Below are 19,735 nucleotides of genomic sequence, written 5' to 3'. Positions count from 1 at the left end.
CAGGTTTTATGTCCCATAGACATGTTTGGGACAACACCTTGACTTTGGAATCCATTATACATCTTACAAAACATGATAATAACCCATTATATGCATTGATCCTGGATACTTTAAATGCATTCGATAGAGTGTGTTGGAATTTTCTCTTTCAGACTATGTCCTGTTTTAATTTCCCCTCTACATTTATAAATTTCATCAAAACTCTATACAAAGAATCCTTTACTAGATTATATATTAACGGAATCACTTCAATTCCTATAAAGATGACTAATGGTACGAGACAGGGTTGTCCTTTATCTCCCTTTCTTTTTAACCTGTATTTGGAACCTTTACTTCTGTACATATCACAAAATACATTTCACAGGATTCCTAGGATTCACAACAATAATTTATTTTTCTCCGTTTTCGCGGATGACTTAGTCATATTCTTTCAAACTCCTATCTCAGACCTTAAAAAAATAATGAATTCTATTGAGAAATTTTCACTTGCGTCAGACTATCACATTAACTCTCAAAAGACTCATATTTTCCCTTTGAATCATTTGGCTCATAAACCTTACTTATTCCCTGTTTCTCATTTTCATATTACTTACGGGGTTAAATATCTGGGTATTCATATGGAGCATAATAGTTTATCCTCATTTCAAAATAACTTATATAAAGTATGGTCAACAATAATGCTAGACATGCGTAGATGGGAACTTCTGAATTTATCACTTCTATCAAAAGCTGCTATAACAAAAATGAATATCCTTCCTAAATTTCTTTACCAATTTAGTTCTTCAGATCAAATAATTCCAAAATCTTTTTTTGACAAAGTTAATAAAGAATTAGCTAAATTTCTGTGGTTTCCCAAGGCAGTTAGTATTTCTTATTCTAAATTATCAACTTCTAAAGATAAGGGGGGTTTAGGTTTGCCAAATTTTTATCTTTATTATTTAATTGTCCTGGCAAATAAACTTTTATCCATTTCTAGAATGAATAATATTCACAAAAACAATACATCCAATTGGGTTAAGATTTGGCATCAATATATCATATCCAAAAACATAAACCCTGATGCCATTCCATTCATATCTACTGATAGCATGAGCACTCTCAAAATCTCGTTTTTCTTAAAACATAAGATCAAAGCATTTCAGGAATTATTAAGACTTATCAAAATGGATAATATTTCACATATACTTCAACCAATCCACCTGAACCCAAATATTAAATTGAATAATACATCATTTAACCTTACAAATTATCCCCTGATAAAAAATATTAAGATTTGGACATTTCTGAAATATAAGGACCTATCCTTGGCTGATTTACGGAAGTTGCTGAAGGTCAACTGTATATATACCACACTACTACGTCAAATAAGGGATGTGGATATAAATTATTGTGATCTTACTAAGCCAAGAGAACAGGATCTTAATAATTTAGAAACGATAATTAAAACATTATCACTACCTGAAAAAATGTTGTCAAAATCTTATAACTTATTAACTAAATTAATACAAGATTCGTCATGTCTTTTTTCGAATTTTTGGGTTAATCACAATCCTCAATTAACAGATAACCAAAAACTTTTGGCCATTAGAAATACCCTGGATTACTCCCCTTTCAAGAAATTGGTTTATACCCAACTGATAATTAATAATAATGCTTACTATACTCCTTCCAAACTTAACAAGTTTGATGTGAACAAATCTCCGTCATGTCCTTGTTGCTCCTTTCCCAAAGCTGATCTTTTACATATTTTTTGGTATTGTCACTTTTCACATAAACTTTGGACTTCCTTGAAAGTAAGGTTACAGAAAATGGGGTATCATAAATCCACGTTATCATGGGAAATTGCAATCTTACATATACCTATAATTCATCTCTCTAAATTGGATACACATGTGCTCGTATTCATTTGTTCACTCATTAAACTGTACATTACCAAAAATTGGCTTGACCGCACTAAGTTAAATTGGAACGCCTTTAGAACAATGGCATACTTGTATATTTCTGCACATAAAACTATGTGGAAAAGTCCTAAGAAAAGGGTTTTAAATAGTAAAGTTTTAGAGAAGGTCCTCTTCATTATTGATAATTACTAATAGTTATCAAACTTATTGTCACAATATAATATCAGGATTTATTTACTTTTATACTTCACTTTCTCATATTGACTATAGTCTCATTTCATCCTTTTTTTTTTTTTTTTTTGGTTATCAATTGTATATATTGTATATATTGTTATATGTTGTTATGTTCTCATCTTCATGAGTTGTTATACATTATTACAAGGTGTATTAATTTAATCAACTACTATATGATGATATTCATAATGTTTTGTTGTTTTGTTTGTTATGTCATACTTTACAAATCAATAAAAAGATTTTTGAGAAAAAAAAAAAAAGATACAAGTAAAGGAGAATTAAGACTTCTGTGGATCTAGTGGAGATGCCTTTGTAAAGTAGATGCACCAGATAAAAAGCTTTCTGAACTACTGTGAAGACATGATGCCATGATGCTCATGCTGAAAGACAAAGACAGAAAAATAATAGTCATCAGAGACCCTCCAAAACAGAGGCCAGCAGCAACCTGCTCACTAGTCAACAGGACTTCAAAGGCAAACGGAAGGAGTACTTTCAGCAGCATCTGAATAAAGAAAATCACAAAGAAGTTGTACTGTAATTGACACAGACTATGATAAAAGGGGAAGAAGAGCCCACCTTAGATGAATTAAGAACATCACTAAGGAAAATGAAGTCAGGGAAAGCAACAAGCTCAGATGAGGTCATGGCAGAAATGATCGAGATGTTGGGTGAGTTATGGGAGAAACAGTTCCAGAGGATACTCATAGCGGTGTGGAGAAAAAGGCGAATCCAAAATGACTGGAGAATAAGCATTCTATTACCACTGTACAAGAAAAAGTAGGCAGTAACATTAAGAATAAACACTGGTAACCTCAAGACACAGAACATAACCTGCAGGAACCAAAGGACTGTCAATTCCACTGTTTTGAACAACCCTGTTAAAAATGACTAATTCCTGTAAACACAGTCTTCTCTAAAAAGAGCATCTATGAAAATCTTTATTAAGCACTTTCATCCCCACAATATGGCATGTCATCAGAATAAATGTGAAATGGCTCTACCTTCTTATATAATAAAATCAAATCATGTGATATGATCAAACTCATTAGAATCAATTGTTAACAATTTAATAAATTAATTAACTGACTTGTCTTGTCCACACAATTGTTAAAAAACTTAAACAGAAAACAAAAAAGTGAAAAATAGAAACTATTAAAAAGTACACAATGAAGGTTAAAATGTTATTCCAAATGTTAAAAGAATTAAAAAATGAACTCTTAATAAATCTAAAACATGTAAACATTCCTAACATGTCCTTTAGCATTTAAAATTGTTGTGCTCTGATTTTCAAGACTGGCTGAATAGAAATAAAGTAATTTAAGCCAGAGAGGTCTAAGGTTTTCAACTTTAGTTGCCAAGACATTTCCCTACACTCTAAAAAAGTTGTCCAATCACCACCCTTGGAGTTCAACTTTACTTGCTCTAATATTCCAAATTTAAAGCTCCTACAATAACTATTTGTTAATAAATGCTTTGACAGCGCACTAGCCGGATTGTTTTTCTTGATGTCATATAAATGCTTGTAAATACTTTTACGTAGACATCTTTCTGTTTTCCCTACATAAAAGGCTAGGCAGTCCTCACATTTTGCAATATACATGATCCCTTTACTACCGTAGTTCCTTTCCTGCAGGGTACTGTGGACTTCAAAGTGTTGTCTAAGGTGAACATTTCACCTTCTAGAATATAGTTACATTGATTGCCATGTCCACTACTTAAAGAGATGCACTCCAGCCCTATACTTCCTAATGCAAAATCCCTTTCAGGTTCTTGCCTGTTTTGTAACTGAAGCATGGTTTCTCACCTAGTAATTAAAAATAAAAGGATTTGCTCTGAAGACATTCCAGCGCCTTCCAATAATATTTTTAATTCCTTGAGATTTGGTGTTATATTCTACTATTATAGAATGTTCATATTGTTTGCTTAGATCAGTGTCTGTGCTATTGTTTTTCACCTGAACTGTATGTCCAGTTCCTAGCAATTGTTTGTATTTTGTAACCCACATCCCCAATTTTACCTCCTTAATAGTTTGTCTTAAGAATGTTTGAGGGAACCTCTCAAGAAACATCTTAAAAATATTTTCTAATTTGCCATCATCATCTCCCTTTTCAGAAGTCATTTTTATCACCCTCACACATTTCCCCTTTACTAAACTTCTTTTCTGGAAAAGGGGGTAAGAACTAGGGAATTGGCAGTAACTCTGTAAATGTAGACTTTCTGTAAACTTGGGATTAAAAGCCCCCTTTGGTTTTAGTAATCAATGCATCTAAAAAATTCGCACTGAGATTACTAAAGTGCTAAGTAAACTTAAAAAGTCAGTTGTTCTGTTTAAGTATTCAACAAAAACAACAGCCTGTGAATCTGTACCTTCCAAAGGATGAAGATATTGTACAGGAAGTGCAGATATAATTTTGTATGTTGAAAAAAATCATTGTTAAACACAGACTTTTTCCCAACCTACCATTACTTGGTTGTCACAGATGGGAACACAGGCTGCACCCATTGATACACCTTTCATTTGCTTGAATAGCTCTCCCTCAAAATAAACACAGTTGTTATCCAACACTAAAGTCACTAGATCACAAATTAAGTTGATCCTTCCATTTGCCAAAAAGTCATAATCCAATAAACTTTCCCGAAATAACTGTAATCCCTCTTTGTATGGGATAGAGGAAAATAAATATGTCACATCTATAGTAAGGAAGCCAATATTGTTGTTCTATAGTTTTGGTTACACACTTAATAAATATTTTCACAGATGTTCTTTTTACAAAAGACTGTGTTTTTCAGGAACTGGTCATTTATAACAGTGTTGTTCAAAATGGTGGAACTGGTACTCCCTTGGTTCCTGCAGGTTACATTTGGTGTCTTGACGTTACCACTGTACAAGAACACAGGGAACATTCACAACTGTGGGCAGTATAGAGGTATCAAACTCCCGTCACACTGCATGAGAATACTGTAGAGGATGACTGACAAAGGAATACATAGAGTAGAATAAAGTAAAATGGGAGATGAGCAGTTCAGACTCAGATCAGGATGCAACACAATTCTGCTAATCTTTGGAGTGAGACAGGTATTTAGGAAGAAGCTCGAGATGAGATTGGACATTCCTAGAGTTGGAAAAAAAGCACAAGAAAGCTGATTTCGGAAGTCCTGTGGTTGCTCGAAGACCCAGAAACACTGACAGAATTAATGCAATTAATGTACAAGGACCCAATGACACAAGTACAAACATTGTTGGGACTCACAGAGTGGTTTCCAGTGGGTTTGGATGTGCATCAGAGTTCAGCTCTGAGCCCACTACTATTCCTACAGGTGATAAACTACACTAAGTAATACATCTGAGAGTACAGATCAACAAAGTTGTGCTATGATGGTGATGACGTGGCATTACAAGTAGACTCTGGTTAGAAATTTCTTAGCCCTATACGAATTTCTAGTTTTCATAGAGTTGTTTTGATATTGTTGTTAACATGTAAATCAAACTTGAGGTTACTGTGTATTACGCCACCAAGTAGTTTGTTATGTGATACAACTTCAGCTGCAGTACTGTTGAGTGATGACATTTTAAAGTATTACTGCACTCCCCGTGCAAAACCTTACTAATGTGTGCTAACACTAAACCTGCCCCTAACCCCAGTGTAGCAAAGGCCTCATTTCATAGCGCCAGAAAGACCATACTAACCTCCAGTCCAAAATACTTCTGGAAAGAGCTAAATCTTTAACAGGCAATGTCACTGACTCCACAAAATATGCCAATAACAAAACAAGAAGCCTTAACTTTGTTAAAGAATATAGAAACTTCCTAATAGACACTGTTAATGACTTAATCAAAGTCTATGTCTATGTTCAGACCCCCACCCACCAATTGACAATAAACACAAAATACCCAAATTCAGTCCTCCCAATTATACACCTTAGTAGCTTACAGTGCAACATTTTTAGGCAACTCACTGCACCTCTTCTCAACCTAAATGAAAATGCAAGCTCTAAGCTCTCAAAACAACAGCCTGCCCTCACAACAATACCCCACCTTCATAAAAGTTCCAGCTCCCTTCATTGCAACCCCTCTCACTCTACTCATATTCACTCTCTCCTTAAGCACTTCTATTTTCCCACAGCCTTTAGGAACTCACATGTCACTTCCTTCCCCCAAAAAACAAACTATATGAGGAATACAAAGATTGCAGTCCTATATCAAGCAATTTTGAAAAACTAATATACAAACAACTCTGAGATCACATAAAGAAATGTGGACTTCTTTGAGATAAGCAGCATGGTTTCAGAAACTCTTTCAGTACCACAACAACATTATGCACAGCCACTGACACCACTAATAAAAATAGAAAAGGCCATTCAAAACATTAAATCATAACCTGCTCCTCTAGAAACATATTAGATTCAGTTTTCACCCAAATACAATAAGATGTTTTCAAAACTACTCCCAAAACTGAACATTCCGTGTATACACCTGTCTTTGGACTGAAGGCACCATTAACATAGGAGTAACTCCCACAAGGAACCATCCTTGAAGCACTGTTAATTTGTTTGTTTACCAATGATATATCATCTCACCTGCACCATCCTTTATGCAGATAAGTAAAAACACCTTGACTCTTCAATAGAAACTACAAATTAGCTTAACTGGTTTATGCCACTGGACAAAAAAATATGCTCCTAATCAATCCCCTGTGGTCTAATATAATGATTTTCGGCAACCAACAAAAACTCCTTTAACCCTCAAATCTAATTATTGCTGATACTGACAGCAACCTACTCCCCTTAGTAACAAATGTACCTAGGGATCTCCTTGGGTCCTATTCTTTTATTGGCCATTCATACTGACAATATTATTAGCAAACCTCTTCACCAACTAAAACTACAGAAATCTCACACCTCTTCACAGCTCATAATGCCTTAGCTAAAAATGTACTATCCCTAAAATGAAATTTCTGTAACTTGACATTCTCACTGAAATACATGTAAAATACAAACTGCTACAAACAAAATCTGCAGATCTGGTCTTTTGTCAGAATCCTGAACTCATCACATCTTACGTCAGACAGCAGTGTAACTAGCTGCTTGCAAATGGTAGGGCCACATTTCTACATAGCTGTCAAATGTATAAGTTATTAAAAATGGGACACTTCCCCTCGCCCCTGAAAACAAAATTACAAATTAAGCAGTCTAATTATACAATGAGTGACAGACAAGAAGAGATCACTACCCTCATTAGACCTCATTTTAAAGTGTGTACAGCATAAACAGTTTTTCTAGGCCCAGCTGTTTAGAAATGGTTGCCTGCAGAGGCAAGGCAGCAAGAGACGTATCAATTATTTAGAAAGAAGCTAAAAAAACTGTTTAAAATACCAACTGCTCTTTCTTCAACTACAATGGCTAGTCCTCGCAGCTCACGTCACAGTACCATTTTCCTCTTAAAGTCATACTTTTTAACAAATGACCACTGGCTGAATGTCTGCCTTAACTGCATGTTGTTGTGTCTTTCGGCTTTTCCCGGTTAGGGGTCGCCACAGTGGAATGCCAGTCCGCTAACGATTGGCAGTAGATTTTTACGTGCCGAGTTGCCGGCTCTGACGCACAACCTTCAACAAAGGTACGCCCATTCACGCATGTCTCCACACAGAAGAAGCTCTAGCTGAGACTCGAACAGGATGTCTTACTGTGAGGCGACAATGCTACCGCAGCAGCACCACCGCAGTTCTGCCTTAACTGTATATATAACCTAAATAACAATATCACTTGCATTTATAATTGTAAATAACAAATGTATAGTATCTACTTTGTTATTCCACCATGTACAACTCTGTGTTTATTCTATGTACAAGTTTCTGTTTGCATCCTGCAAGTATAATGCCAAGGTGGTGGTTGAAATGCGACTGTTGACCAGTCCACTTAATTGGTTATAAAACTTGAAATAAATAAACCCTGCACTTTACCTTAAAAACATTCCATAACACTACAACTTTAAAGAAACTCAGACAAACACAACGTGCAAAACAAAACAAAACCAAACACATACAACACAAACTTATCCCTTTCCATATCTCTTACCTCAGATATGTCCACACACATATGCACTCTCACCCCTAATACTGAAAATTCCAGAACAATTAAATCTTTCACCATTATCATGCCAAACAGACATTGGCCTACACACATACCACAAACAGCAGCACATACAAACAAAATTAAACTATTCCCTTTCTTAGTCCTTACTCTGACACTAACCTGTTAAGAGTTATGCACACATACCCACTGCTTAATGCCAAAACTTTGTGTATATCCATGTTTTGCATTAGACTGTAATAGTAGCACTTACCTACCACAATCAAGCTTTCTCATTTCTACATCCACAAAAAGCAAAAACAGCTCCACTGAAAAAACAGTCTATTTGACCAAATTACAAAGCATTGCATTCATGTATATGCTTAGTCCACAAACACTCACATTTCCATCCACACATTACACATTTTGTCATTTTTAAATCGAGTAACATACTTGGCAAAAATCTGTCATTTGTCCATTATGGGTTCATATATGCATACTCACAAACACTCCAATATATATATATATATATATATATATATATATATATATATATATATATATTTTGAAAGTTTCAAAACTTCAAATGTCTTATGATTGAGACCATAACACAGAAGTTTTGAAAATTCGAACCATTTAAATGGAGATCACCGTATAGTGCAGAATGGTATATTTACCGTTTTCCTAGCTGTAGTGCAATCTCGGACTGGGACAGAGCCCACTTTTAGTGGAGGACTGGGAATAAATACTCCAGATGCATTACAGGCCAGCATAAGTAACATCTTAATTTTATAACGTGCAACTTCTATAAAGAAATATTACATCAAAAATCATAAGGCATAAAATACTACAAATAACTGAAATGCATAATTAGGGTCACCATTACTGTATAACTTTAAATAATTCATTAATATTATTATAAAATATCTATCAATCTTCATTTTACTTTCTTTAACCTATGATACTCTATCTTTGTATTACTTTCCTTATTCTATGATAAAGTATCATTCCACAACATTAACTAATACAGTAAATGCTGAGAACAGACATGTCCAGTACTGATAATCAATTAATATCACAGCCACTGTAATACAGATTGAAGACAAAACACATTACATCATTATACAAAAAGTTACAGAGCAACATACTCGCTCTCCAAAATACACATATTTTACTGCTAACAACTGACACAGTTATAGTACCCACTGAGCAACTAATAAGAGAAAGCAAAAGTTTTGTCATTGTTTCTGTGCAGCTACATAAGCCCTTCTCTATTTTAGGGCACCATGGCTGCAGTATTTGTACGGTAATGGCACTGCAATTAGTGCATAATAGTGAGTACAGTGTTAACACAAAGCTGTGGACAGGGACACCTACACACATTTAGGACAGTATACTGAGAGGCAATGAAGGCTGCAGAGTGATCTAGACCGCAGATGTTACTGTTCTACAGCTATGAAACTAGTATTACATTTCCTTTCTTGATTATATTTAATGTATGTGTGTTTTAAGGCTCTAATGCCACATTCAAATATTTTACAGTGTCTGATGTTCTGGGAATTAACAAGCAGTATACAGATGGAAAGCTGAAGACTGAAATACTAATTGCTTTCAAAACTGTTTTTAAATATAGAAGACAGATACACAGGTAGACATGCACACATGCACATAACATATTTTAATCAACTCGTGTAAGAGGCCCTTTGTTAGGCACAACTGTGCAGAGAGAGCAAGCGAGAGAGAGAGAGAGAGAGAGAGATGGAGAAAACAGTCTCACTCGTACCAAGTACATTACAGTCTAACTTCCATTTACATACTGACAAAGCCTGTAAGTGTGTTTATTTATATGCTTGGACAATAAGTACCATTTCTGACTCTTCTCTCCCTCCTCCTACTTTTGGTTTCTCTCTCTCATTAAGAAGTTGGCCTACATGCCAAGTCAACGGCTCCCTGTCAGATACCCTTTTCTTTTCAACACCTTCCCTGTCATGCCCTGTCAGTGCCGTCAAGATAATCATTAGATTGTGATGCACAAACGACACCACCTGCCCCCACTGTCACAGACTGCTTCTATGCCTGGGACCTGCAATTCATGGAGAAATTTCTTTTGACAAAGCCCATATTGTGGTAGATGTTTTTGCAGCTGACACTCAGTCAGGCATGCTGTGTTTCTCTAAATAAGTTTCCAAGTAGTCCAATCACTGGTACTACCTGTCAGTAAAGCGTATTTTATTTCACAATGCCGCAGTGCAATGGAGAAAAAAATGCTTGGAAAATGAGAACTCATTCCTTTCATTTTAGTAATAAAAATGTTGTGATTCGTTGCTTACTGTTAGACTTAATACGATTTTTATCAATAGCTCAAACATATGTTTATACAGATATCACCAATTTGTCAGCTGCTTGTTGATCCTTTGCATTTTTTCCCTTCTTAAAATCATCTGTTCTTGCCTCTTCTGTCTCCTAAACATTCGCTTGTCATATCGTCCCTTTATGCTTTGAGATATTCCCTAAAACATCCTCCATTTTCGTTACCCCTTTCTCCAAGTAATCTATTTATTGTCATTACTGCAACAGTGGTATTTTCAAGCCCAGAATGCTTTTTTCTTACGCTAAGCTGTCCTCACAGAACAAAAGCAAATATAAAATCCGCTAAATTGATTGACAGATGTTAAATACAACAGCCCTATAGTGAGCAGACGGGCTTTTTATATGAAGAGGAATTCATTAGCAGATGTTTTGAAGACTTAATCCCCCTGTCTACTTTTTTTTGTATATAACCACACATTTCATGTATCTGCATCCCTATTTTTTATTAATTTAAACATGTAGAAGTAATACTTTACACTGTAGTCAGAATATCAAGGAAACTACTATGCAAATAGCTACAAACATGAAAGGAGACTCTATACAAATGTCCTGAAAGATCAAAGTGAATACACTGTCACTATGAAAACTGTACATAGCCACAGATATCCCATGACAGTTATATCATATATCAGTCATAAGGCTAAGCACAGTTCCATCCATCTATCCACAACCCCTTTTTTTCCTATTTTTGCACATGGGGTCAGATGTCACTTCAAGAGCAGTGGTGCACAACCTTTTTGTGGGGAGGGCCACTACACAAATTCTTAATGCATTTGTGGGCCACCTCAAAACATAGTAAGTCATTACGAGTTAACAATAGGTACAGGTGACTATCATTTTTACTTAAGACAGCAGTCATGAAATTGCCTGTTTTCTACATCAACTTTGCATTTAACTTTATTCTAGCTTGCAGCCATGACTTACTACAAACTCTTGCAGAAAGTTACTACTGTTTACAGACCACAAGTTATAAACAACAAAGAATCGTTACTTCTGCAGCTAAAATTAGAGGTGTGCATAACTGCAGTCAATTAGGTAAGTAAGCACATGCTGGAAAGTTTGCATGACTGGAGTAAGGCATAGCATTTTTTCACTTTTTTTTAAATTTTTGATTACACTCTGGGGGCTGGATGGTGTTGCGTTGAGGGCCGGATTTGGCCCCAGGCCCGGACGTTGTCCAGCACTGCAGTAAAGACTCTCAACCTCAAAGTGATGGGTGCTCTACTTCCCATGGCTATTATACTCGCAGCTGCTGGTGAAAATTCTTTAGTGTGGAATTCACACATCAAAAACATTCTGCTTTGTATCTTCCTAGCTGGGCAATCCCAACCATGCATGCGCACAAACACACATGCATGCACATATATGCATGCGCATGCTCACATAGACACATATGCATGTACCTCTTTCTTCTTTCTCTCTCATTACACACTTACACACTACATCTCTTTTGAACTGTACCAACCTGAGTCCATGTATGTGATTAGTACATTAAGCATAGCACTTAATACTATCAGTTTATTTACAGTTTGTTAGTGGGGATGCTTGACTGAGCAGAGTCTATTTTAAATCGAGACTAAAAAAGAAAAACACCAAAATTTGCACAGTCATTATACATCATTAGACATAAATTATTATACAAAAAGTAAATCTACACAGGATGTTAGCATATCTAAATATAGAGAGAATGGCATAAGCAGTATAATCATGCAGAATTAATAACACAATAAAATACAACTGGATTAAGCTTATGGTAGACGGTCATAAGATTGCAAGTTACTAAACTAATCACATTTTCTACCTTTGATTCTACTGCAATAATTACACTAGTGTAACATCAGTACTGAGATGGAGAACAACAAACGGCGCACAGGTGGAATCCAAAATAAACTTTATTTAACGCTTTCATCAGCGATAAGCTATTGACTTCTTCAGAATGATAAATTCCATTTATTTTCTTCTTTTTATATACTCATCAAATCATGTGACTAAAACCACTTGAATCAATTAATTAAAAAATCAAAAAATCATTAAAAGTGTTGCAGCAAGGAGAAATTAAAGTAGAATACATAATCACAATATTATAATAAATACTATTTACTATGAAATAGTAATATTGCAGTACCCTTAAGCTACTAAATTCATTTATAACTACATTAAATTAAAGATGATATTCAGCTTTTAACTTAAGATAACTTGATATAGAGACAATTTCATTGAGCCCAGGGGGGTTGGGTCGCATTACATTTAATTTGCCACATCAGTTCACGAAATTCTAGAAATAATTCAAGTGGGCCCCCTCTGTCCCTATGGGTAACCTGCTCAATGACACTAAACTTGAAGCTATGGTCTGGTTTGTCTTTAATATGCTTGTATAGTGCATTTTTTTCATTGCACTTCCTGATGTCGTATAGATGTTGGTATATACATTTATTGAGACTGTTGACAGTCTTTCCTATATAAAAATTATGACAATTTTAACGTATAGCTATATATACTAGAATTTTACTAGGGCAGTTAAACCTTTGTTTCAAGTAAACTTTCCCAAATCCCTGTATTACAAAGCCTTCATTCTCCAAAATGTGGGGGCATTGGTTGCAACGACCACATTTTTTCATGATACCACAATCTCTATTAGATGGATTAACTTCTAATAAATTTTTAAATGACCTATCTCTTTTGTATATTACTACTGGGTGGTCCCCTAATTTATGTTTAAACTGCTGCTCCATGTCAAAAAGTGCCCAATTATTACTTAAAATGGTTTTGATACTCTCAAAAGATGGACTAAAGGTCAATACCATGGAATGCTGAAATGTTGTTTTATTACGTGACAATACCTCAGTGCTTAAGGCATTACTGGCTGGCCTCCCCAATATTGGTGTGAAGTAACCTTCCTTCCTGTTATTGACAATTTCCTTGAAAATAGGGTCAATGAATTCTTTGGGTACCCTCTTGCCATTAACATATGTTTCAAGGTCTCTATTTCCTTTAAAAACAATTTGTTATCACTGACCATTCTAGCCAACCTAACTCCTTGTCCTTTTACCAAAGATCTTTTTTGGTGCACTGAATGTGCACTTGAAAAATGTAGAAGGGCATTGGAGTAGGTTGGCTTACGGCATATTGTGGACACAAATACATGGTTTAACTTATCTTTAGATATAGTAATATCAAAGAAATTAATAGTGTCATTGGTTTCCATAGTGAATTCCAGAAAATGTGTACTGGAATTCAAGACACCTGGAAATTCCTGTAGCATATCATGGTTCCCATCCCATAAAATAAGTATGTCGTCCAAAAAACGACTGTTTACAGTTTTGGTTTGTGTGACATTGTTCGTTATCAGTACTGAGATGTAAGGTAGCATCACTATTCTAAGTAATTTGTAAATAAATGGGTTACTATTCACTGAAACCAATACGAGATTACGTATTCTCAACAAATTGCGTGTGATATAGACATTTATACTGGCTGTCATATATGTAAATACAGAAAATCACCTGAAACGGACTATAAATATGAAAAATGAAGGCGCAGGGAAACAAAAGTAGTAATTTTTTTTGTTGTTGACTCAGTGCTTGAAACATTCTGTTACTGAACTGTTTTACTGTTGCCTACATTCAAAGTCACTTTAGATTCAATGCATACATAAGTGCCATACTCAGCAGCTTCAACAACTGGATTGCCCCATTCCAGAATTATAAACTGCCATACTCAGCAGCTTCAACGACTGGGTTGCCCCATTCCAGAATTATAAACTGCTATACTCAGCAGCTTCAATGACTGGACTGCTCCATTCCGGAATTATAAACTGCCATACTCTCTGATACAAGCCATTTAAGACTTGGAGGTGGTTAAGGTCACAAGGGACTGGCTATGGTTCCAGACAACCTAAGCATACCTGCACAATTTCTCATCTTCATGATGGGATGGGCATACCTTTATAGCAAGTTAACAAGTGGCTAGACAGAACCATATATCTCAAAACAAAGAAATCTACACTGTGTGGAAGCTTTAGCAGAAACAGTCCGAGTCTGATACTGCATTTCTGGTCTTTGTTTCGTTAATACTATACTATATACACATATATAGATAAATGGATATGCAAAAATATACACACACACACACACATATATATACATATATATATGTGTGTGTGTGTGTGTGTGTGTGTGTGTGTGTGTGTGTGTGTGTGTGTGTGTGTGTGTATTTATATATAATCCATTAAGTGTGCATGTATAAACATATATATCAAACCATGAATGGAAGCATAAATTGCAAAATTATCTGACTGTCCAAAATCATTTTTTGAACCACAGAGAAGTATTCAACTTATTCAAAAAGTAACCACAACCAATGAACAGCAAATTTATAACAGAACTGATGCATATAACTCATTCCATTATAAAAAGCTGAGAAATATCTTCCAAACTGTTCAGGAAACACATACCTGTAGCAAATATGATTTATAAAACTAAAATTGGAACATAAACCTGAACCCAGAGAAATAATAAAAGAATGAATTAGACGAACTCCGTAATAACACAGGAGAAATACAGAAAAAAATGTTTTCTGTACTTACCCAGTCTCCCTTTGAAGAAACCAGTAGTATGTAAAGCAGAGAAATAGGTAAGATCTTCAAAGACCTAAACCAAAATGAAAACAATGAGAGAAGGCCCAAGTGAAAAAGCAACAGAAACAGAACAAAGAGACAGTAGTATAACAGAATGAATTGTACACCATCTAGAACTAGATAAAAAGGTGTAAATCACAATAAGGTAATACAATATGAACAATATAGCATTTCAAAAGTGGTATGAAGAAAAAAAAAAGTCATACTACATTTATTTACACAGCATCCTTCCAGCTGCCCTAAACAACATACTAAGAAATAACAAAAGTGCTAGACTTGTCAAAGGAGGAGTACAAATTAAGGAGCCAAACATGTATATAAATACCCCACCAGTAAAAAGAAATATTGAATTCACAGAAGGTTCTGATGACATTACAGCCTGCAACATACACAAAGCTATATTATGGTGTCAAGAAAATGCTGACAAATATACCTAAAATCCCTATAAACTAATATGACAAATGCTCGTGGGTACATTAGAAACTCACAGGTCATAAGTCTAAACAATGTTTATTCCATTGTTGGAAACGTCAGGTTTGACAATTAGCATATGATAGCCAGAGAGAAAATTAAGGAGTTAGGCACCTACAATTACTGTATTTATTTGTTTATATTCCTTGTTTTTGATCTAGTACCCCTCTGACCATCTAGCCTCTCCACTTGCTCCTATACTGACCCATTAATGTCCTTAGGGCTGAAGGCAGTCACAGCAGAAGTTAATGTTGCGAGCTGTAGTTCCTGTGGTCCATGTTTTGATTACCTCAGCCCTTGTATGAACTTGAGCAAGTCCCTTAACCAGACATTGCTCCTGGGCTGCCCCTGAAAAGGGACTATGGGCCTACCTGATTAAACAATTATTTTCCTAACCTACAAGGCACTCTCAAATCCAGTCCTGATGGAGCTGCTACATATCCACAAGACAAATAGCACAAGGATAACCCAATCTAGTGATCTAAGCCCAGTCATCGATAGAAACAAAACATGCTGGAGAGACAAATGTGTGTCTCAGAAACTACCCCTTCTTTGGAATAGGTTTCCTACTCATGTTAAACTGAGCCCTTCCCTGACCCTATTCAAACAAAAGTTGGATCAATGGATGGGGAACTACAAATTCACACCTGGGATAGTACCTATGTCCCTTATAGACAGGGCCAATTTGTAAAATAATTAAGGTACAGGTACAAACTCATGCCATCCTCTTGTCCCTAGGGGCCATACATTGGGTAAAATCAGGTTATATTGGCTAGGCTTGTAATGGCTCTTAAGCCATTAGCCTACTAATCTCCTATTAACCTATGAAAAGCTAAATGACACATTCAATCCCCTAGGATTAAGACTCAAGCACACTAGAAGCAGTACCATCAACCATACCGGGGAATCAGGCCTTTTAATATATGGCCTACCATTTCTTCACACATGATACCTCCTGGGTTGGCCATGTAGTGGACATGAAATAGGACTGTCACTTCCTTCCACAAAAGAGTTAAACCTGCAAACACTCTCTCCAAGGCATACGTCTTAAATGGAGTATGCATTCACATGCATGCATCCCTTCCCTCCTGCCATAAGGGAAAGGAGTAGACACAGCACCTTCCTTCCTCTCCTGTCCCCTACTGCCTCGTCCACCACTAGTATGCTTAACTGATCTTGGGTTGTATGCGTCACACAGCATAGAGTTTACCTGTCCAATCCATGGAGTGAACTATTTCTTCATTTTATTAACAGTCATTGAAGCATGCATTATATAAACAAAATTTTCAATGAAACAGAGCCTTAAAGAATTGCATATAACAAATGTATAACATCACAGAATATGTGTTGTTGAACCATCTGGAAACCATGTGTAGTTAAATATGTCAAAATTCTAAATATGTTAAAATACTTGCATGTGCTCCAGCCTTATTTTTCCTCTCCCCTTGCTGCCATCCGTTAACCATTAACTGTGACAATAAAGACAACCCTGGAACATATAACAATTGGTGCAGTGTATAGACCACCAAAGTTAAGTGCAGATGACCCAGCGGAATTCATACATTTCTTGCATGAAGCACAGGAGGGAAGAATAATATTAGTTGGGGACTTAAATTTACCAGAAACAGACTGGAATAATATTGATTCTACAGTGTTAGTAAGGAAATTATTCACAGCATATATTCAGGAACAATTGCTTCAGATTGTAATAAAAACTAGCAGGGGATGGAATATACCAAATATTGATTGTGTTCCAAAAGAAATTACTGTAACTTCAAGTCAGGTTTTACCACCATTGATGTGCAGTGATCATGGGGTTATAAAGGTTAATTTGTTGCTAAACAATTCTGCCAAATTGAAATCTAAGCCAATAAACAAAAGGTTAATTACAGATTATATGGAAGCAAAACAGTCACTATGTAAAACTAACTGGAGTGAGGGGTTCAGCGGAAAAACTGCAGATGGAAAGTGGAAAGTTTTGAAAGAGAAATTGTTTCAATGCAAAAAATCAAAAAAAATATTTAACGTCAGGATCTAGGCATACACCAGAGGGATATATTTCCATAAGAACAAGATATCTGATTAAGGTGAGAGACAAAAAAATATAAGAAATTGAAGAGAGGTCAAACTACATCTTTGAAAACTGAAATAAACAACCTGGACAAACAGATTAAGCATAGTGTGAGACAAGATCAAGAAAAATTTGAAGAACATTTATATAAAAATATTGAGCATAATAGAAAACCTTTTTATAGATACACAAGATGTGGAAGGAGTCAAGACACACAAATTGATACTCTGTGTGCAGATTCTAAAATTTATTCTCAGACACAACAGATTATAGACATATTTACAAAATTTTATGCAAAACAATTTGGCTCCATAAAAGGGGTTTTAAGTTGTCCTAGTGACATGCAGGTAACCCCAGATACTGGAATCAAATTAGATTATATTGAAAAAGAAATGCGCAAACTAGATCCAAACAAAGTACAGGGAGGAGACAGAATTAGTAACAATGACCTGAGAACACTTCAGCAAGAACTTACACTACCATTATATCCATTATTCACTATGTCATATAAACATGGGGAGATTCCTCAAGATTGCAGACATGCACTTATTAAACCTGTTTTTAAGGGAAAGGGGAATAGGACAAACCCAGAGCCATATAGACCCTTAAGTCTACTTTCGTGTTGTGGAAAAATAATGGGGAAGGTAATATTGGATAAGTTATTGTCCAAACTGGATAGGTTGAGACTTGAAACCATATACCAGCAGCAAAACTGATTATATGTGTTACAGATAAGGCATGTCTGCAAAATAACTTGACTACATTGACCATTTGGGACAGGCAAATAATATGTTGATAAATACATCAAAAACTAAGCATGTAAGATGTGGTAGCCATAAATTGAAAGGTGAATATTTAATTCAGCACACAGTGATTGAAACTGTAGACTCTTTTAACGGCCTGGGTATATGGGTAGATTCAGCTATGAGTTTTTATAATCATATCAACCAATTGGTTAATGATAGTTATAGAACTATAGGTTCTATAAAAAGATTTATATAGTCTTGGAAATCAAAAATAATGAAGTCATTGTTTGTTAGTTACATTATACCCAAACTTGAGTATGGAATAACAATATGGAAACCCTATAAGAAAACAAGCATGAGTAAAACGGAAAGAGTAAAATGGAAATATATCAAGGGTATCCATGGTTGTGAAAATTTAAGTTATTATAAAAGACTAAAATATCTGAACTTGTACAGTGTCTCTTACAGATATCTAAGAGGAGATCTTATTCAGGTATAAGGGCATTTAGTGACAACTACCTCTGGGAATGATTGGGGTTAAGAAAAAGTACTGGAGAATCATCAGACAACCTATGTAGAAGATTCTATAGGAATGAGAAGTGCACTAACTGGTTCTCTGACAGAGTAGCTCATGCATAGAACAGACTACTAAATTACATTAAAGCAAGTACTATTTAGATATTTTTAAGAACAGCCTGGACACTTATTATGGGAACAAGTGCTTTGGTATATTGGCAAGCTAGAAGGGCATTAATGCCAGTGCTTGAAATATTAGTATGTATGTATGTATGCATGTATGCATGTATGTATGCATGTATGTATGTATGTATGTATGCACGTATGTATGCATGTTTGTATGTATGTATGCATGTATCCCAGCGTCCCCATCTAATACTGGGTTTGTCTGCTTCTTTTTCCTTCCTTCCTTCCCTGGACTTTTCTGTGTGAGCTGGGCCTGGAGTGGATCTTAAGGGCTTCTGGGGGTAACTGGCAGCTGCTTCTTCTGCTCCTCTCCCCTCCTGTGTATTTGCAGATATATGTCCAATGGGTACTCCCTTCTGTTAATCATGTCTCTCCTCAGGGAATGCTCAACAAACACCCTCCTTCCAAGATGGGCAGTTCCATCCTCTCTCCCTGCCAGGTTACCTGAGACAGTACCAGCCCTAATACATTACATAAATGTCATCCTCCATTGTTACTTTATGAACAGAAACATTGATAAACCAATAAGCCAGTC

The 19,735-nt window shown here is 35.6% G+C and overlaps 1 protein-coding gene across 7 annotated transcripts in view; it reads right to left on the bottom strand.

Moving 5' to 3' along the window:
• APBA2 (amyloid beta precursor protein binding family A member 2) overlaps positions 1-19,735 on the bottom strand; it is a 2,738,723-nt gene that overhangs the window by 1,070,351 nt on the left and 1,648,637 nt on the right. For 6 of the 7 annotated variants that reach the window (XM_044078549.1, XM_044078554.1, XM_044078552.1 and 3 more), the window contains one exon: positions 15,160-15,223. The exons of the other annotated variant lie outside the window; for it this stretch is intronic. The gene's annotated coding sequence lies outside the window, so the exon portion shown is untranslated. The remainder of the gene's footprint in view (positions 1-15,159; positions 15,224-19,735) is intronic. 7 annotated transcript variants of the gene reach the window in all.

Source organism: Protopterus annectens, chromosome 7.part1 (genome assembly GCF_019279795.1).
Source record: "Protopterus annectens isolate FY-2018-M chromosome 7.part1, PAN1.0, whole genome shotgun sequence".
Lineage (NCBI taxonomy): Eukaryota > Metazoa > Chordata > Ceratodontiformes > Protopteridae > Protopterus > Protopterus annectens.
This window is presented reverse-complemented; position numbering and strand designations above follow the sequence as displayed.